Source organism: Octopus bimaculoides, chromosome 10, assembly GCF_046866305.1.
Source record: "Octopus bimaculoides isolate indiv1 chromosome 10, ASM4686630v1, whole genome shotgun sequence".
In the NCBI taxonomy this organism is placed as follows: domain Eukaryota; kingdom Metazoa; phylum Mollusca; class Cephalopoda; order Octopoda; family Octopodidae; genus Octopus; species Octopus bimaculoides.
Genome location: NC_142937.1, coordinates 8,759,814 through 8,772,911, shown reverse-complemented (window position 1 = coordinate 8,772,911; position 13,098 = coordinate 8,759,814). Strand labels below are relative to the sequence as shown.

The 13,098-nt window shown below is 32.7% G+C and overlaps 1 protein-coding gene across 4 annotated transcripts in view; it reads left to right on the top strand.

Moving 5' to 3' along the window:
• Positions 1 to 13,098, top strand: part of LOC106868734 (uncharacterized) — a 347,617-nt gene that overhangs the window by 329,328 nt on the left and 5,191 nt on the right. The gene's annotated exons all lie outside the window — the stretch shown is intronic.

Sequence of the window (13,098 nt, the reverse complement as noted above, 5' to 3'; positions counted from 1 at the left end):
ACAACATGATACTCTGATACATTTACACAGAATGTAGTACTTTTGCACTAAACCCATTCTGCAAGGAGATTCTCTACTGTCACTCTGGTTAAGATAACGTTTCCTGAAACGCAATAGACTCGTTTATAGTAGTAAACAAAAGTACGGACACTGATGGTTCACTTTAATAAAAAACAAAAAAACCTAGGAAACGGCGAGCCCATCAAATATAATTCAATCTTAAGTATATAAATATAATTCAATCTTAAGTATATTATATATAAATGCATATACATGAAAATTATATATCTATATCCTTATCTATATCTATATCTGTCTATCTATCTATCTGCGAACCCATGGAAAACAAACCTCACCCAGCTATTCTGATTATATGTCTGTGCACACGTTTGAATGTGGTGTGTGTCAGAGGGTTTGCAAATCCAATGGGGGTCTTAAAAGACATGTTAGGATCCACAATGAGCAGAACTTACTTGCAGGTATTGGTAGTGCAAATCAGAGGTGCAATCTGTGTGGGTGTTTTTTCAAAACACTGTCTGGTTTAAAAAGCCACATCAGACGCCATGAAAGGGCTAAGGTGTAGGTGCAGGAGGTGGTCAAACTCTGTTTAAGGAGTAGACAACCACCATATATATATACATACACACATTATATATATATATTTATCTATTTATACACATTCACACCTATTTTCATATCTATATATGTATATCGAAATTATATGTCTGAGCAAGCCTGCATACTTATGCATATATAATATAGGCAAGATATGTGCTTGCATATATATATGAATATATATATATATATATAGCGAGAGAGAGTGAGAGAGAGAGAGAGATAAAGAGAGAGAGAGAGAAATATAAATATTAATATATATATATATATATATATATATATATATATGTATCTCTCTTTAGGACCAAAAGAAGTGTGCTTTTGTCAATAAAAGGTTGAAAAACAGGAAATTAGTGAGAGGAGGGGTTGGAACGTATATGTACAATATAGGTAAATTAACTGTATATAATTAATGATTTGAACATATTTCTATTATTTTTGCAAACTAATTGATATGACTTCTCACAATTTATGATGGAAGAATAGCCTTAAATATAAATAAGATAGATTGCTGAGAAAAGAAAAAAGAAAAAAAAAAAAGAAAAAAAATATTAATTATAAAAGATACAACCATAAATATTGAATGACAACAATTATGAATGTAAAAATAATGAGAACAATAGCAGTAGTTATGGAAACGTAGGATCTTCTGTGTGTGTCAGATATGACTTATAGAGTCGTTTTATATGTCTAAATGTAGGAAAACACTTTTCAATCAATTGATTTCATATAAATGTGTGATCTATCTATCTATATATATATATATATATATATCAATCAGTCTGTCTGTCTGTTTGTTTGTCTGTCCATATGTATATACATGTGTGTATATATATATATATATGTGTGTGTGTGTGTGTGTGTGTGTGTATATGTATATATATATATATATATATATGGGAGAATATACAAAAAATAACAACAGACGAGGACAGGTGGTGTAAATAACAAAAGTATATATTAGTATGACGCTCGGGAATACGGAAAGTCTTTGACGTTTCGAGCTACGCTCTTCAACAGAAAGAATACGGAGACAAGGAGAAAAACACGGAGAAAAAAAATTGGACAAAAAAAATTGGAGAAAAAAAAAAAATATATATATATATATATATATATATATATATATATGTGTGTGTGTGTGTGTGTGTGTGTGTGTGTATGTATATACTATGTATATAAGTATATACACATATACATACAAACATACATATAAATATATGTATGTATATATTTGTGTCTGTATGTGCAGAGGCAGACATGCACGTACGTACATCTGCATATATCTAACAATCTATCAGCCTGTCTCTCTGAACGTCTGCAATCATACGTAAATTGCATATATCGATGCAAATAGTGTGTGTGCGTTTGTGCGTGTCTGTATCTGTCTGTGTGCATGTGTGTATGAATGTTATAGCTCAGAATAATTCTGTTGTTATGCTTTAACAACCCAACTGCACGAACTAAAATATTCTTATTGAACAAACGAGAAAAAATCAGAATTTGACACCCGAAAATATAGAATTTGCCAATTTCGCCAGAATTTGTATCAGATCAAAAAAAATAAATAAATAAAAAAGTAAGGTAGAAAGAAAGAAAGAAAGACAGAATAAATCACCAATGTACTACCATCCATTGTAGTATGATATTTTTGCTAAACACGTATTGCATTATCAGCCTGAAGGACTGCTGTTCGATGAAAAATAAGCAATATGTGCGTTTTGGATACTTTTATATAACAAAATGGATATAGTCGGAACCGAAGCGAATATTTAAGTAGTGCATAGATGGGTTAAACACAAAGATTATAGTTAGAGCATTAGTAAATGTTAAACTTACATCTCGAAAAGCTACGACTTTCAAACAAAAAAGACTATAGCCTTCAAGAACCTTACAAATGTCATCTAAAAGCGGAAACGCAAAAAACATAGAAGTCAAGCATGCAACATTTAACGTTTTTATTACCAAATCACATCAATGTACAGGAGTTTCTTTCTTTGAAATAGATGTCTTTCGTAACATGATCGCAACTTTTGCAATAATTCCTCCTGTACAGTTGTTTTATCTTTTCGTTATAGGAATTTAACGGTGTGCCTGCGTGCGTGCAGTTACGAATATGTGCCCGTTGTTTTCCCGCTTGTGTGTGAGCATTTGTATGCGTGTAGTTAGGATGCGATGATGATCAGGGCCTATAAAAATGGAGTGCAGCAAGTATGTTGTTTATGGATCGGAAGATCTAAAGGAAGGTTCTTTGAATAACGTAAGGACCCCACTCTGACAAACCAAAAGAAAAACAAAATAGCGACACATTCTTTCCTGAATTTTGTAAAAGACTCCTGGTGCCTAAAAGCAAATGGTTTTGCCTTTCAATTTTTTCTCTTTAATCCTCTGGTGGTATTTCTGTGTAACTTTATGTGTCTGTGTGAATATGCATTGACCTTTATTTTCATTATATCATCTATCTATCTATCTATCTATCTATCTATCTATCTATCTATCTGTCTGTCTGTCTGTCTGTCTGTCTCTTTGTCTGTTTATCCGTCTGTCTGTCTGTCTATTTACCTACATACCTACCTACCTACCTACATACCTACCTACCTACCTACCTACCTACCTACCTACATACATACATACCTACCTATCTATCTACCTACCTACCTACTTACCCACCTACTAATCTACATGACTACATACCTACCAACGTACCTACCTATCCATCAATATCTATCAATATGTATATATATGTTTGTATGTGTACGTGTACACATGTGTGTATATGTACATATGTGTGCGTGTGCGTGTGTGTGTGATGTTTGTCTGTGTATGCATGCATAGAAGCTCGCAAACACATATTCCCGTACGCACACATGAATTTATTAATATTTTATTGTCTAACAAGGCGGCGAAGATTAGAAGGGTAAAAAAGAATTAAGAGGAGGTGAGAGGATGAAAGGAAACACGTTCATTCATGCCTTTTGGGGACATAGTACCAAGATCAAGCATGGCATGTTGCTCCTTTCGTTTTCTAGAGAAGGGGGAGCCGTGGTGAAGGGCCGTGAAACACTGATAAATCTGGCCTTCCACCACGGATAACCCTTCTCTAGACAACGAAAGGAGCAACGTGTCATATTTGACCTTGGTACTATATCTCCAACAGGCATGAATGAACGTTTTTCCTTTCATCCTTTGACCTCCTTTTAATTCTTTTTTTACCATTTTTAATCCTCCTTCCAACCTCTCTCTGCAACATTCCCACATTTACTTACCTCTACTCTCTCAACAACCCTTTTCTTTCTCTTTTCTGCACGCCCGTTCCTATAACTTCTGTTTCACGTAACCAGACCCTTATCAGTTGCAGCCAGTTTTTCAAACTGAGAGGATGTAAACACTGCTTGACGTCTTTCTCTTTTTCTTCTCTTTTTCTGTGCCACCTGACGAAAGTTTGAATCTGAAACGTTGGATATTTCATTGTATCCCTTTCACTTTTTTCTCATTTGTTTCAAGTCTTGCCGACGCAAAGCTACTAGCTTATTGCCTGGTTATTATATGTGTGTGTGTGTATAAATACATATATATTCGTATATATATGAACATGTTTTTTTCTATGTACATGTATATACATATATATGTACATGCATATATATGTATGCATATATATATATATATATATATATGTATGTATATATATATATATATATATATATATATATATATATATATATATATATATATATATATATATATATATATATTATACATACATATATTATATGTATGTAAATAAGTATCTGGACTGTTGCCATAGTAACGAAGCTAAAGCACGGAGATTAAAACTGCTTGACGCAGATTGATCTTGAGACCTGCTGTGCCTGCACACTATGTATTGACGTTTTCGCTGATTTATTCTGTTTACTGCATTGCTTGGCAGGATGGCGTGTAGCGTGTGATTATCGCATTGACCATGACAGAAAGTGGACCAGAGGATCTGCATCAAATTTTGTTAAAATCTTGGCGATATTTGTTAAGAGGACTCCGCAAAGCTTTCAAAAAGTTTTCGTAGTTCATGACACAATTAAGATTTTGTGTAAATGAAATCCGAGTGTCTTTTTGGTCAGCTGAAATCTGTTTTGGCACAAACTTAGAACACACGCGTCTCATGCCCAAATCTTCAGTGATAATGCACTAAACTGGACTGTAACGAATCTGCACATCCTCTAATAACTCACAGATGACGATTCGATGATTTTCGCTCACAGCTGCACGCACATCTGCGACGTTTTCTTAGTGTTGCAGGTTGTGGGTCTCCCAGAACCTTCGTCAATATCGACATTTTTTCTGCCATCTAGGAAACATCTGCACCATTCGTATACTTGCGTGCAGCTCATACTCGTCTTTTCCATACACTTTCTGCAACGTTGCGTGGGCCTCTGAGCAGATATCGAGCAACTTGAGCGGCTTTAGTCAGCGCTAGAAGAAAAATGACCATCTTTGGTTTCAAGACGAAAGTTGTTCTCCCGTGAAAATAATGCTCTGTTCGGCCACAAGAACGAGTATGACACTCCAAAGGCTGGAGCAGTTTGAATATGGCCCACCTACCATATTCTTTGGATATTGCCCCATCTGATTATCATTTATTCCGCAGTCTTCAAAATCATTTGGACGGAAAAAATATGAATTCTGTAGATGAGGTCAAAACAGTACTGGAGGAGTACTTTTCGTCATAGACAAATGAATTTTGGAAGAAGGGCCTTGCAAGTCTACCAGATAGTTGGAAGAGAATTGCAGAAAATGAAGGAGAGCATACTTTAGATTGACAAATAACTTTGTTTATTTTAGTTTTGAAAAATAAAAGAAGTATAATAAAACCACATTATTTATTAGATGAACTAATCTATCTATCTATCTATCTATCTATCTATCTATCTATCTATCTATCTATCTATCTATACATACATACATACATACATACATACATACATACATACATACATACATATATATGTATGCATGTATGTATGCCTGTATGTATGTATGCCTGTGTGTATTAGTCTTCCAACCTGACACTACCAATCCTTCAATATAATAGATCATAACCTGCTGCTCCCTTATATTCTATGCGCGTTTAAAACGTATATGTTTTCTTAGAAAATCTGCTTGGTAACGCACTGTTAATGAGTTGCTCTCTATATCCATCTTCAGAACTGGCGGAAATATTTTATATGAATTACCAAATACATTCTTAAGTTATATGACACATGACTATAATTATGAATCAACTATAATACTGAAATATTCCGTTCAATATAGTTTTGGAGTTTACTTCAATCTATTTATCACATTCCAAATAAATAACTCTGACTACTTAACGACAATTTTCATGTTTAATTCATTAAATAATAGAACGTTTTGCTAAAGTTACCAGCTTACTGTCAGCTGACATTGTTGGAGATTAGTAAATCAGCATATCTCCATAGTCTCACTGAATAAGACCAAATCAAACACGGATCACGTTGAATAAATACAAGCCGTTAAAGTTGTTAGCTCAGCACCATCTTTTGTTTCCATGTTATTATATACAAGTTCCATGTTGGTTTAATTTTATCCATGACACATACATTATTGTTGGACCGAAGGAAGAGACTCTCTAGTATGACAATTATCTCTAATGGAAGTGTATTGTCTAGCATATGCCGAGGCTTTTAACAAGAAATCTGTAATATTTAATAATGTCAAATGGGGAGAATATGTAGTTGTGTTTATTGTGTAAAGTGCTTTCGTTCCAGGCTTGAACGTTTTGGATACTATTGCTAATTCTATCTAATATGTGATTGCTAAGATTTCCTACACAAATTTTAGTGGAATTAATGTGTAGGGTTTTAGTTTTACTGCTTTGGAGTTACTTACAATGTTTATTATTTTAAAATAAAAGGATCACTTTTAACCCTGAACATAATAACAAAGAAATAAATTATGGCTTCTCGAGTGTGTGTGTTTGTGCGTATGTGTTCGTGCGTGCGTACATGTGTTTGTGGTAGGTGTGTGGTTATGCGTTCGCTTGCGTACGCATGTGTGTACGTGCGTGCATGTGTGTACGTGCGTGCATGTGTGTACGTGCGTGCATGTGTGTATGGGATTGCATGTATATATGTGAGAGGAAGCGCGTGTGTAATCAAGCACAAAGCTATCTAACATTCACCAATGAGCTATAAAATCCGCATGATTCTGTGTTGAAGTGTTGCGTTGGAAACCGTTTGTCAGTAATACGTAAGATCTATATTCCAATGCCAACAAGTATTGAGTCCACTTTTGCCCAAAGATTCCTCTAATTTCGTGTGGGACTGCTACTTACTGAACATAACAACTAAAACAAAGGAGTATTACCCGACAGGAGTTTCCATCACATGTGCAAATAGCTCCGAAAAGCTTGTAGTCTAGAATTGAATATATACTTGAAAATGGTTAGATTTAGTGTTCTGTTGCATCAACCAAACTTATGAAACGATTAATCAATGTATCTATAGCTACGACGTTGAACAGTCCACCTGATCATAATGCCAAGTGGTACAATGCCTCATAGTTGTAAGCATATTCAGCATCACTAGAATGTACACTTGAAATCTACACCGCAAGGCATTTTTAGCAATATTGCAGATTTCTGATTTCGATTTTGAAATTAGCTGCAGCTATTAGCATAATACATTTCTATCTTTTATTTGAAAATAATTTCAACAACCGTTTATCTTTATTGCATGAAAACTGTCTGAATGAAATTTTATACGTTTTAATGGTTATTGCTAGGTTATATTTGAATATGTATGTCATTAGAATTGTGTATCGGAGATATTTATTAAAATTTCATGTTTTTATTACTCTTTGTGTGTATCGACATTGAAAATACAAGAAATATATTTTGTTAACCCTGCAAGGAAAGAAAAAACAATAACTATATTTATTAAAAATATTAATAGCCATATATATTACAACTTGAGAAAATGCTTTTTTCTTTCGTAGAAGAATAAGCGCCATAATTTCATGTGACTAATATGTACCGTGACCTACAAGTGTTTGTCAAGGTTATTTGAACTGTAGATAAAACGTAGATGCGTGCAACTAATTTCTTATAAGTCGATAAAACGAAATTTTGTTAAAATTTACCAAATTGACATCATTATAATTTGCAATAATTTTATAATCGCTGAATGTATGAAAGGTAAATTCAATTTGGGTAAGATCTGAGCGAAGAACGTAGCAAGAACGTAATACAGTTTAAATTGAATATTCTTTGATATGAATATAGGACCATACTTATAAACCGCTGTCACTACATTACTGATATATTTTGCCAGAACGTAGTGCTCTCTTGTGTTAGGTAACCATATACAGTCATCTATTGGTTAGATAACATTTTGCTAAAGGTTTCGGTAGGATTCGAACATTATAGCACGAAAGCTATAACTACTCAACAAGCGAATCTGTATTTGGTTTTTCGACTTGTTTCGATAAGCAGCTAAGTACTTCACAAATCGCTCCAGCTGTAGAAAATTATTTTGACACGTGACCCAAAACCTCAGAAGGGTTCTACATTAAATCCTGGTTGAATATTACACATTTAATATATTAAAAGAAACAGCCATTCATTTCACAGCATGTAACAAATACAAAGATTATAACTGTAAAGACACGCGAGCAGTGTCGAAATGATTGAAACATACCAGCACTAAATTTGTAGACATATATATATATATATATATATATATATATATATATATATATATATATATATATATATATATATATATATATATATATATATATATATGCACCAGTAGTTTACCTAAGCACTCTCTAAATGAAACTAAAACATGACATAGAAATATTTTGATATAGATAACACGATTATCTTCAATTTAATAACCTCCATCTTAGCCCACAAAGAGAACAAAAGGCCTAGAACAAGAAATAAACATACTAAATCCTACTTATGCTACCTACAAGATACCCAACGATCACCACGCAAACACAATAGTATAATCTATAAGCCTATTCTTATACAAGTGCCCGGGTGCTAATTTCCTCTTGAATACTCTAACAAAAATAGACAACTACACAATCAACACAAACGATTACAATACACCTAATTAGGCACTAATTCAATGAAGAAGCAATATGGACTCAGCTAAATTGCTAGTTATGGCAGCCAATTCTTCCTCCAATCTCATTCTATAGTTTACAAAGATGGAAGAACTCATGGGTCAATATTAGCCGAACAACACTGTCTGAGAAAAAGAAAGTGACATTCACGACATTCCTGAGACAGCGCTGACTTGGGACCAAGTAGCAACATTAGCAGCAACAACGACAGAACTATGTCATGGCTCAGTTATGTTGCTACTGTAAACAATAGCTCGCATTTCCTAATCAAACATATATCTTTTCCAACAGAGAAAATCACCTGTAATACTCTGGGAAAATGCTTGATCCCATTCCAAAAAAATGTCTCGTATTCACAACTGGATAGTAAAAAGCAATAGGAAAAATCCCCAAAACACATACTCATATTAACAGCTGATGATTCAATAAACCTTCTATATCGAGGGTGATGGGGCATTTCAACAATGCAAAAGAACAGCTGTTCTCTCTCTAAACAAGTTTACCTGACCCTTTACAAACAGCACGAAATCTTGAAGAATTGAAGTGAAAAATACATTTGACACTCTCCAATGATATTCATAACAGAGCTGTGATAGTCATGAATGGAGATTTTTTCATAGGCCTTTCTTATTAGAGTTGGCTCACGGCTGAACAACACCTGCATGCATACACACAAACACAAACTGAAAATACCATGAAAAGTCATATACACAGACTTCTTATAAAGCAGGATAAAACATCACTTGCCAGAGGACATAGATTGCATTGTGTGATGCTCTGTTAGTTTTAGTCTCTTGTTTAAACGATTACCTGCGTGCGTTGCATATGCTCGATTGAAGAGGGCAAAAACAACATAAACAATAATACTTACTTTGGCATCAGCAAATACTAAACGCTTGATACAAAAAGCATTAAATGCACAGCGCAGCTCATTTTACCCGAAAATCGTAGCTGTTAATAATAGAGCTAATGAATTTAAAATGCTCTAAAATAATTCCTGGGACTCTTACAAAATTTTAATTTATATTTTGATATATAGGAAAATGTCGAAAAGACAGTAAATTATTATAATTGTTGCTGCAATAAAGTATCTTCAATGCATTGATTTTGAGCTCTATCCTTTAAGAGACATGTATACATATATATATACAAAAACTCAACTGTGAGCTTTTTGATAAGGCTGTTAACAGATACTATATATTTTGTAAAATTAGCAAAACACACACATCATCCAAGAGGGTGAAAGAATAATCGACTGGTTTGTTTACATTCTGTAAGAAAATAACGATGGTAGGTTGCGTGCCGTCGATTATTCTTTCACCCTCTTGGATGATGTGTGTGTTTTGCTAATAATAGTATTGGTGATGGCAATAATGCGACCCTGATGAGATGGAGTATCCAGAAATTTGTAATATGTTGTAATTTGTTACAATATTTTACGAGACATCTTATGATGTGGTTTATTTATCCGGGATACCCTATTGAAATGTGCATAGGTTTGGCTTATTTTGCTTGTTTCTGTTATTATTATAATTGTTGCTGCAATAAAGTATCTTCAATGCATTGATTTTGAGCTCTATCCTTTAAGAGACATGTATACATATATATATATGTATGTATATATATATATATATATATATATATATATATATATATATATATATATATATATATATATATATATATGTATGTATGTATGCATGTATGTATGTATGTATGTATGTATATACGGAAGTAAGCACATAAATGCGAAACAAAGTGGAAGAAATTGTACTCGAATACCAGAGGTAGAGTAATATGCTGTATTGAAGAGCACCAAAAATATCACAAAAAAAGGTTACTCAGAGTTTCACGTTCCCGTTCGTCGGACAGTTTTGTTTAGAATGGAACGGAAATAAGGTTATATTTTTGCTGTGTTTCAATAAAGTATATATGTATACACACACACACAGACACACACACACACACACAGATACACACGCACACAAATTTATATATATATATATATATATATATATATATATATATATATATATATATATGCATATGTGTGCACAGGGCGTCACGAAACGTGTTCAACAAAAAAGTACGAAACATGAGTACATGGAATATGAACTATTCTTTCGAACAATAAAAGACACAAATGGAAAACAAATCAAACAACATAAAGAACGACCCTTCATCAGCTGTTGGCCGTTTTTCTAGTCTCGTATTTCGAGCATTTATATATATATAACTAAAAAAAAAAAAAGAAAAAAGCCTCCCGGAAACTTACTCCGAAACTTATAAACGTTATGAAAATCGAATTGTACATTGTTTGCAAGACAAAATTGTGCTACGAAATATATTAGTTTTTAATTTCTCAGAATTGATACATACAAGTGTATATACAATAAATCTAAATTCAATTTTATAGAACTCCATTAAATACGTAATCTTTAAAAATCTTCAGCGAACCCTAGAGATCAGAACCTGTAGCAGAGTCTATAATAGATATAATTATAAATACCAGGATAGTCTTATTTAACAAACGTTCATACTAGACAACGAAGAGCAAAAAAAAAATGATATATAGTGCATTTATAGGTAATTTTGACGGCGTAGTAATTGATGAGCTCATGTACACGGATATGTTGAAGATGCTCAGTATAAAATGCCATCATAGTTTTGTAAAGAGGCTATCGGCTAAGAAAAAAACTAAATAAAAAGAAACATGTAATGAACAATTCATTTCAATATTAAGCATTTACTTCCGAAGAATACAATAAACTTAACCTAAAAATAGCCAATTATCTAGACATTGCTATGAACCAAAACACCGCAAACACAAACATTTCTATAAATCGATTGAAAGCAGCTACATAAACAACAGTTTCGACTATCCAGCGTTAGTTATTTAGCGTGTAACTAGTATTTTTAGTTGATGCGTTTCAGACTAATCCTAAGATACGAAGATATTTCATAAAACCGTGTTACAATACAATTTCTTAGCATACCTGATTGCGTCTTATCCACACAAATGACAAACCCTCTTACCCAACCAACTGTTGTCTTATTGTCCTAAAGTTATAAAGACAAACACTAAAGATGTCGTTCTTCAAGAGTTGGAGATCTATCTCTCCTTCTCTCTGTTTCTCTCGCTTTCTCCCATGAGGTACTGACAGTTTGACTTTCGCGGAACCAAGTCCATTTGACACCACTCATGCATATGTATGTGTATATGTGTGCGTGTGTGTTTGTTTGCGTGTGTGTTTGTTTGCGTGTGTGTGCGTGTCTTTGTGGGTATAGGCATATATATGCATGTAGAAGCAATGAAGGAAAGTGAGAGACAGAAAATGAAACTACGAATAAAATGAAATTAAAGTATAGATATGCATATATATATATATATATATATATATATATATATATATATATATATATATATATATATATATATATATATATATATATATATATATACATATATATATATATATATATATATATATATATATATATATATATATATATATATATATATATATATAGACAGATGAAGAAGTAGATATATAATAACCAGAAAGAAAGTTAGATCTTTTAATATATATCTTAAATAACTTTTAAGATTGTTTACAAACATAGTAACACGATCCGAAAGAAACATATTGAATAGAAATATTTTTGCGATGAATGAAAGGAAATCATTTCAAAACGAAATTACACACACACACACACACACACACACACACACACACACACACACACACACACACGCACGCACGCACATACACACACACATACACACATTTAAATACCTTCATTTTAATAATCTTTAGGATTGATGTTATGTTGTGCCATTTTATTTTATTTTATGACGACTTGAATGGGAATACAATACTGAAGGTATGAGGTATAATTACTTCCCCCTAGAAACACAATCTTTTACAAAATTCAATTTATTTTAAATTGTTAAATATTAAACATAGTTGGATTATATTTCAAAGGAATATTTGTTTTTGTTCTTGATGTATCGTATATTTTTAATAATTATTTTTGAAATCTGTTGGTCCTATGTTTATATGAAAGAGAAAGAGGATTTCTTAAAGTTCTGGAGAAAATAATATCCATAAATATATACACTTAAATATAATTTCATGGCGTGCCACTAGTATTTATTTTGCATTTATGTGAGGATATTTTATATTTGATTGAACCACTCACATTTTTTTTAAAAAATAGTTATTATACTGACGCCAGAAGGATAAAAACAGCAATAAATTCAGTGTGGATTAGCAACAGAAAAGTGATGGTAGACTTTTGATACTGTACAAGACATATCTTTAACGTTTGTAA